The sequence below is a fragment of the Cynocephalus volans genome, chromosome 8 (assembly GCF_027409185.1).
Source record: "Cynocephalus volans isolate mCynVol1 chromosome 8, mCynVol1.pri, whole genome shotgun sequence".
NCBI classification, from domain to species: Eukaryota; Metazoa; Chordata; class Mammalia; order Dermoptera; family Cynocephalidae; genus Cynocephalus; species Cynocephalus volans.
Window position 1 is genome coordinate 122,013,621 of NC_084467.1, and position 9,215 is coordinate 122,022,835.

Sequence of the window (9,215 nt, forward strand, 5' to 3'; positions counted from 1 at the left end):
TTCAAACTAAGAAGAATAAGCACTGGCTGGAATCTTAGATCTGGGTTCTAGTCTTTGCTATGCTATTTGGCTACATGACTTTCGGTAAGATTTGAGACCTGCTGGGCTGAGCCTGTGGCGCACTCGGAAGACTGCAGCGGTGGGAGCGCAGCGACGCTTCCGCCGCTGCGGGTTCGGATCCTATATAGGAGTGACCAGTGCACTCACTGGCTGAGTACCGGTCACGAAAAAGACAAAAAAAAAAAGATTTGAGACCTGCTCTGAGACTTAATTTCCTTATCTGTGAAATAAATTCATTGAACTAAGTACCCCCTAGGGTGCCTTCTGTAGACTTAGCAATGCTGCCTACACAGGCCAGGCATCCATCTCTAATTCGATGGTCTCTACCAATCACCTATCTTTGCCTAGACTCCTGAAAGAATGTGACTACTGGGGCCTGGACTCTTCCTCTCTCCTCTAGAGATCTAGCATCTCTTCTTATCTCAGAATTCTCATCTTGGTGGGAAATTCCTTCAGGTCCCCTCAATATCAGCAGCACAGATGTAGAAGGGAGGGGCTCGGAATGCTTGTGTAACTGCTCTATGATACTAGAGACTTGCTCTAGGAAGGAAGCATCTTCCAGACAAGAATGCTGTGTAGCAAGTTTCCCTTAGTCCCTTTGGTGGATCTCCCTGAGCTAGCTGGGCCATACCTGCTGGGACAGAAGTTAATCTCCACAGAGTCAAAATAAAAAACCCTGTCAGTTCCTCATGAGTCACAGAGACACACAAGAAGAGGGTTGTGGCAGAACAGCAGAGAAGCTAAAGGAAAAAAATAAATAAATAAAAGGAAAGAAAAAGGGAAACACAGAAAGTACTGACTGGGGAATACAAAAGACTTAATGGGGCAATGATTTAAAACTATGTGCCTCTTCAGGGAAGGCAGATTGAAATTCCACAGAGCTTCAATTTTCCTCTAAATGCCTGTGATTTCAGAGACTCCCTGGGGTACATGCTCCCTCTGGAGAAATCTTAGCAGGATGGAAGTTCTGCCCTACCTGCTACAAAGAAATAGGGTTTTTTGCACTGGGACATACTAGGATAACATCCTACTACTGTAATGATAAATGAAGCCACTCTTTTAAAAGAGGGGACTTAGAGAACCATGAGCAATCTCGATGAGAGGTTTCTAAGCTTTACATGTTCCAGAAGTTTCACCTTCCATGGCAGTTGTCAAGACAACAGAGTAAAGTAAGAACCAAAGGACAAATGGCATCAGCCTCACTGGGTGTCTCCACCTTTACCTGCCAACTGCAGGTACAAACAGTGTCCTCTCTTGTCTGGCAACAACCTCCCAGATCTGTTCCCAGATGCACAGACAGCAGGATACAGAAATAGACACGGACATCCTATCGTTTTCTACATATGGGGCCTCTTCAGAGACCTATACAAAATTTGGAACCCCCTAAGAGTTTCTCAGACATAGCAACCTTTAAAAATACCTGTTATTTTTAACCATTCTGGCAATTTGGGATTAGGTATCATGTCCTATGTTTTGAAAACAACCTAGAAACCTCAGAAAATGAAAACAGTTATTTTTCCCCAAACGACACCTGTGGTTCTAAATGTTTTTCTTATTCATAATTTTGGAGCATAAGGTAAAGGTTCAAATTAAAATGTGCCCAAGAGCTCCATGCCATAAAGAAAGCAGACAGCCTCAAGGATATCAGACTATGGACAAGGAAAAAGTATCCAAATTGTGTTGACCCAGTGCAGCTAACTCTTGAGTAAAGAGAGAGGTTCTCCCTAACCAGAGTAAAGTGGAACTGTGTGTTTTTCCAGGATATGCTTTATCAGAGCCATGAGATGTACCTTTCATAATCATTCTAAGAGGAAAAAGATTAGGAAAACTTATAATAAATTATAAGTTAAAAGCAGCTGATTTGCCTTTCATTCACTTATGTGTTCTAGATACATAAATTAAAAATGCTATTAAAATGTATAATTAATGATATATCCCAGTTTCAATAATAAAGGCCTCTAGGAAGCCTCTGCAGACATTCCAACAGACCAGCTTCCTCTGTTGCTTACCCACCATCATCACACTTTGTGCATTATGGTTTAGAAAGACTATATTAGTCAGGGTTCTCCAGAGAGGTAGAACCCATAGGAAATAGATGAGAGGTTTTATTAGGGGAATTAGCTCATGGAATTATAGAGGCTGCAAAGTCCCACAACTGGCCATCTGTAAGCTGGAGACACAGGGAAGCTGGTAGCATAGCTCCGTCCAAGTCCAAAAGCTTCAGAAGCAGGGAAGCTAGTGGTGTAACTTTCAAGGCTGAAGGTCTGAGAACTGCAGGGGCTGCTGGTGCAAGTCCCAGCGTCCAAAAGCTGGAGAGCCTGGAGTTCTGACGTCCAAGGGCAGGAGAAGAAGGGTGTTCCAGCTCCAGGAGGGAGAGAGAAAAGAATTCATATTTGTTCTGCATTTTTATTCTATCTGAGCCCCTAGCTGATTGGATGGTGTCCACCCACATTGAGAATGGATCTTCCCAAATCAGTCCACTGACTCATATGACAATCTCCTCTGGGAATACCCTCACAGATATACCTAGAAATAATGATTTACCAGCTCTCTAGGTATTCCTTAATCCAGTCAAGTTGACACCGAAAATTAACCATCAGAAATACCAAGGACATTCTGCCTAGTATTGAGTTGTTTTTTTTACCTGTCTTATCTCCTTACTAGACTGTAAGCTCATACAGGGCAGGGACAATGTCTAAATCATCTTTGTAGTTAGCATCTTGTAGAAAGCATTTTTCACATGCTTTCATGCATATGTTATTCATTTATTAATTCAACAAACATTTACTCAGCACGTACTAGGCCAGGTGTTGCACCAGATATTGGGGATGCAATGATAACTAAGACAGACAAAATCTCTACTTCATGGCACCTACCTTCTAGTGATGGAGAGACAACAAACTAAACAAATGAACTAATAACTTGTGATAAACATTAGATTGAAATAAACAAGGTGTTGTGTTAATATTAATAGCTAACACTTACTGAGTGCCCCATGGACCACCAAATGTTTTAAGAAACTTCATTTGTATCAAATCATTTAATCCTCACCAACCCTATAACTCTATGAAGTACGTACTGTTATAATTCCCATTTTACAGATGAGGAAATTAAGGAAGAGAAAAATTTTAGTGATTTACAAAGATCTCAAAGCTAGTAATGTCAAGGCTGGGCCCCAATGCAGGCCAGCCATGCTATTAGCTGCTATTTTTCAGCTTCTGAGGAAGAATAACAGGAGACCCCAAGGGTGGACAGGAAATTCCTTGTAGAAATGACATTTAAACGAGACCTGAAGACTGAGGAGGAAGGAGCCACAAATATACCTGGTGCCAGTGATAAAATGAGTTACTCACTGGGGAATGACTGGAAATCAGGTAGAGGTGGCACTGAGCCCTATTTGACCCATGAAGGAAGTTGTAGAAAAAAGCATTTGGCAAAGGTGGCTTCAAATATCAGATCAAGAGTTCTAGGTTTTATTCCAGTCTTTTGCATGCTTCCTCCCAGTTTTCCATCTTGAGAAAAGTGATTATTAACATACATGTAAATCTTTGGCTGATGAGCCCCATGATCTAGTCAGGTTTTCTTATCAAACCAAATACATCTATGACCTTCTGCCATCAGAATGCTCCTGGCCAGAACTGAGAAGTTTACTCCTTCTAGAACTGAGGTCAGCAAAGCTTGACTGTGCAACCTCCCTTCCAGAAGCATTTACTGGTGTGCGCCTGGGGTTATGCTAAGGATGGCTTAGTAGAAAGAGGCAGCCAGTCCCAGGATGGTAGGAAGATTAAAAGATTTGGAGTCAGGCATACCTGGGCTGAAACCCAGCTCCAACACTTATTAGCTGTCCCATGTCAGAAAGCAGGAAGACGCTTCACATCTACAGGTGTTGACTTCCTCATCTGCAAAATGAAGGTACACATAACTTTTTTTACAGTGCAGTTAGAAGGATCAGGCAAGAAAATGTATGTGCTGCAATGAGAATGGTGCTGGACATGGAGAACATGTTAACAGATTTTGTAATAAGATGTTTTAAGATGTAGGACTGCCATCTAACGAGGGTTAGTAAGCACATGCATGTAATAGAAAACAATAGTATATGGCATAATGTGTTGGATTGCCTATAGGGGCTACTGGGGCTGACAAGAGGAACGAAGTGGAGATTATCTATGTCTTTCATACCTTCTGTGAAATACATGGGCACCCAGGTCACTTGAGCTACCCTTTCTGGATTCCCAGAACTTGCAGTGTGGCTTTCCAGTCTCTGCTTCTACCCTTCCCTACTACCTACACTTCAGATAACATTTGTGGGGTGCCCACCAGGTGTCACCAATTGTATATATGTTATCCCATTTAACTCTCACATCAACCTTATAGGATAAGTCTCTTCTCCATGGGATTCTCAATTTTTACCAATATCTGCTTTTCCTCTAGTTCCTGGTACACAAAGGCCTACAATTCCTCACCCCCTTACAGTTAGGCAGAGCCATGTTACTTGTTATGGACAAAGAAATGGGAGCAGAAGTGACCTATCTCATTTCCACGTTTAATCGCCAGTGCTCAACACCACAGTCCCCTCTTCTTCTGCCGTAATGACCTAGGAGGCCACTTCCTCCAGATGGCCTTCCAGTTGCCACAAAATGATGTAGCATAGAGGATGGTTTCCTGGACTAACCACAGCCTTTGTGTGAATTAGAAACAAACCTTTGTTGTTTTAAGCCATGGAGATGCTAGAGATGCTTTTTATTGTAGCATAGCCTGGACTGTTTTGGTTGATACGACCCCATTTTTCAGATGAGGAACCCAAGACTCGAATTCGAAATCCTTTCTATCTGAATCCAAAACCCATGCTTCTTTCTCTATAATACTTTACATGAAAATGCCAGATAAGATATGAACATTAAGAAAGAGTCTATCTGAAACCAAATGTAGGACTTCAATGAATGGATCACTAATCGTAGAATATCAGAAACTCTGGAGTATCAGGAATGCAGTAGGGCCTTTGGAAGGTCATGAAATCTCTCTAAAAAGCAAGCTGCTTCTATTGCAACTCCCATTCTTAATAGTGTCATGGCTGGGCTAGCATCAGAGGTAGGAGTAGGGGCAGTTGCTGAAGCCAGGTAGATTATAGAGCTCAGCATGTTACTGTGATCAGCAATGTTAAGAGACTCATTAGGGGGAGTATTAGGAGTGCCCAGTAAATAACGTCCCTCTTTCCCTTCTGAGTTTGGAACCAATAAGAGATAAACCCAGGAGTTAGACAGATGGCAATTGAAACATCAACTTTATAAAAGGCTGGATTGGAGGATATTAGTTGGTCCATAGCAAAAATAGGCTACATAATATTTTATTCCAGAATTAACCCTACTCATCAAATCATAGGTAGATGGACAAATTCTGGCCCCTCCTTACCTCCTGCAGAGGCAAACTTCTCCCAGGAAGCCCACTGCATGATGAGAAAGTCAACCAGAATACACCCACTCAGCAGGAACTGAACCAGGCATGACTAGTTCCTTCTTCCAAACTCCTAGGAAGGGGGTCACTTCTCCTTCCCAAAGGCCTAGACATGCTTGAGCAAATCATTTTCTCACTCCTGCCTCAGTTGCTCAAAGAGGGGGGTGGAATTTAGTAAACTATAATGTTCTTTCTGGCTATATTATATAAATCAATGTAATATTTAATATTAAAACTGAGGGAAATAGTTTACTTGAAGCCCATCAGATAGCCACAAGAGTATTTACTGGATATCGACAAAGGGCAGAGTATGAAGACTCTTCAACTCTTTGGTTATTTCAGTCATATGTACACAGAGACAGAGATAGTTCTAATAAGCTCTCCAGACTCTGTGGAAGCAGAGGTTATGAAAAGGATTTGAACTGCAGTGAGCAACAGGGCCAGGTCATGCACTAACCCTAAAAAGAAAAGTTTCAAGCCAGAACGCAGCCCATTGGAACAAACTGGAGAGAAAGATATTTTGAAATATCTTTGATTTATGGCCTACTATAGAACATTGAGACATTATTTACGATCGATATATATGTCTGCTGGCATCCCACTGGAGCCATTCATGCTGCCTTACACTGTGGAGGTTGGTCAGCCCAATCCGACAGACAACTACCCATATCTTGTTGGTGCAGGCAATAAACCCAGATGTAGCCATCTATCTCCCTGAAAATGGTGCTGGTTACTCCAGCCCTTGGAGGGCTGACCCAGAGATAGGATTTTCAGGGAGAAGGCAGGTTGGTAGAAAGAAGACAGTCTATAACAAGCTTCCCTCCAAAACTCTCATTTGAAATTTCTTACAGCACCATCCTTCTATAATTCACCTTCTTAAAAGAATCATCCAAAATAGCTTTGGGTCATTTGGACATTCAGTATAAAATTTCCACAAATAATTTCTCCTAATGCTGATACAAATGGAATGCCAATAAAGGTAAAAACTAGTCTAGATTGGTGTTTAGTCAATCAATATTGTATATCTTATATTATGCTAAATAATATGGTAATTATCAATTAGGAAGATAATATATAAAGTATTTCATTTCTAGAAAATATAAAATATTTTATTTAGTTAGTTTTTTTTTTTTTCAAAAGATGACTGGTAAGGGAATCTTAACCCTTGACTTGTGCTGTCAGCACCACGCTCTCCCAGGTGAGCTAACTGGCCATCCCTATATAGGGATCTGAACCCATGGCCTTGGTGTTATCAGCACCACACTCTCCCGAGTGAGCAATGGGCCGGACCTAAAGTATTTTTTTTTTTCTATAAAATGTAATGTAGGACTTTTCTTGTTCTCAAGAGGCTGCCCTTATTGTGGGCAGGGGAAAGACACTCCTTTGCTAGAAATGTACAATCCAGTCATATTTTTCTTCTTCTATTTAATCCAATGAATATGCCATGCACCTTCTTACCTTTAGGTCTTTGAACATCTTTCCCAAAGCCTGCATCACTGCTACTGCATATATACTCCCCCTCCCTCAAAGAAAAAGTATGTAATCACTACTATACCAGGTAGCCCCCTTACTGTAAATCTCAGCTTAAATATTAGTTCTTCCAGGAGGCCTTTCCTGAGGCTCTAGACTGGGTCAGATTCCCCTAAAATGTGTTATCATGCACCTCATATTTCCCCTAACATAATATTCATCACACTTGACTAGAATTACTTGTGTGAGGGCCGAGCCCGTGGCGCACTCAGTAGAGTGCTGCGCTGGGAGCGTGGCGACGCTCCCGCCGCGGGTTCGTATCCTATATAGGAATGACCGGTGCACTCACTGGCTGAGTGCCGGTCACGAAAAAACGACAAAAAAAAAAAAAAAAAAAAGAATTACTTGCGTGATAGCCTATTTTGTCAGCCAAAATGTAAGTCCTGTGAGAGAGGGGGGCCATTGGTCATGCCAATCCAGTAGACTTGCCATCTGTGTCCTCTGGCACAGAATGAAAATCTAGATGTACCCATTTGTCTTCCCGAAAATGGTCTTGGTCTCTAATTCTCTTGGAGGGCTGACCAAGTGATGTGGTTTTGTGGGGAGAAGACAGGTTGCTAGGAGGAGGATTTTGTGCACTTCCAGGGAGTAGTACAGTCCCAAGCAAGTAGGGGGTTTTCAGTAAATACTTATTAAAGAATGAGTGTAATTATTACAGAACAACCAGGGGCTTATTAGAGAAAAGACTGTAAATGCAATAGCATTCAACTAATGAAAGTGAAAATTCAACCTGATGCTGTTCGTGATTTAGCTGGTTCAGTGTTTGGAAACAGGAGTATACTACTTTTTGTGACTAGAATATTCTTGCCTCAAAGAACATCCACCTTTTTTTTTTTTTTTTTTTTTTTTCTCTTGACCCTTCCATTTGTTCATAATGGAAACTCTAACCCCTTCCTGAGCTTACATCATTAGATGGGTGTGCCATCTCGACCTCCCACTCTCTTTCTCTAGGATGCATAATGCAAGGCAGAAGGTGAAAATCAATTTAATGATAAATCTGCTTATGCTCAAGAGCAAAAGCTGCCTAAATTTCTTTCTAAGGATAAAGCTAAAATTAAAAGAAGAGGGAGAAAAAGACAAAGTCTGATCAAAACTGTAAATGAGAAGTTAGGTTCTCTTACCGGTTTCAACAGGCTCTTTAAAAGGCCCAGAGCCTGGACAACAGGTTGTACAAGAGCTATTGGCCAGCATCTGTCTGACTCTTTGTAAGCTGCTTTTTTAGAAATGGTGATAATGTAGCAGATTTACTAATTTAATCCATGTTAGCCACTGATTATGGCCAATGTATAAATTTTAGTTTTTATCATATCTTTTGCTCTATCACCCAATTGAATTGAAGAAAGGGGAAGGAGGAGCTGACTTCTGTCTCCAAGTACCGTTCTTTAAGAAGTGCATGAAAACTGCATGTCTTTGTGCTTGCATTTATGAGAAGCAGACAGTGGCCATCGCATGGATCACAGTCTCCCATTTAGCTGCCAAGCCCCCATTCCGGCTCCTTGCCCTGCTGGCCCAGGTTGGCACCCACCACGGATATGATAACTTCTTGTTGTTTCTCAGCACTCCCACTTTCAACATGTTATTCATGCCACAAATACTTATTGAGTTTCTATTACATGCTAGATCCTGGGGATTCAGTGATAAACAAAACAAATATGACTGTTGTCTTCATTAGATTTACTATCTAGTGAATGGCACAGATCATAAAATAATATTACAGATAGTAAATGCAGAATTACAGATTGTGATGAATTCCAGAAAGAAAAGGTACAATGTGTTATGGGAGATAGTAATGAGGAAACGTTTTAAATTAAGGGATAATAGCAAGCTGCTCTAAGGAACTAGGGGCCTCAAGAATGAATGGATTTAGGCAGTAAAAGACAAGGGGTAATGTGCTCGAAGCTAAGGGAAGAGCCTGAAGAAAAGTCCTGAGGTAGGAAAGGGCTTAGTGCATTGGATTACATGGAAGAGGGCCAGTCTGGAGGGAAGGTTTTGGGGAGAGGGTGCAAGAAAACCTTGAGATGTGGGCGGCACCTGGTCACATAAAATCATGGGCCATGCATGTTAAAGATGTGGGTTTTCTCTATTAAGAAGTTTTAAGCAGTAGATTGAAGTGATCTTAAGACCACTCTGGCCGCTGGATGGGAATAGATTGGAGGAAGGGGGGAAATGAACAC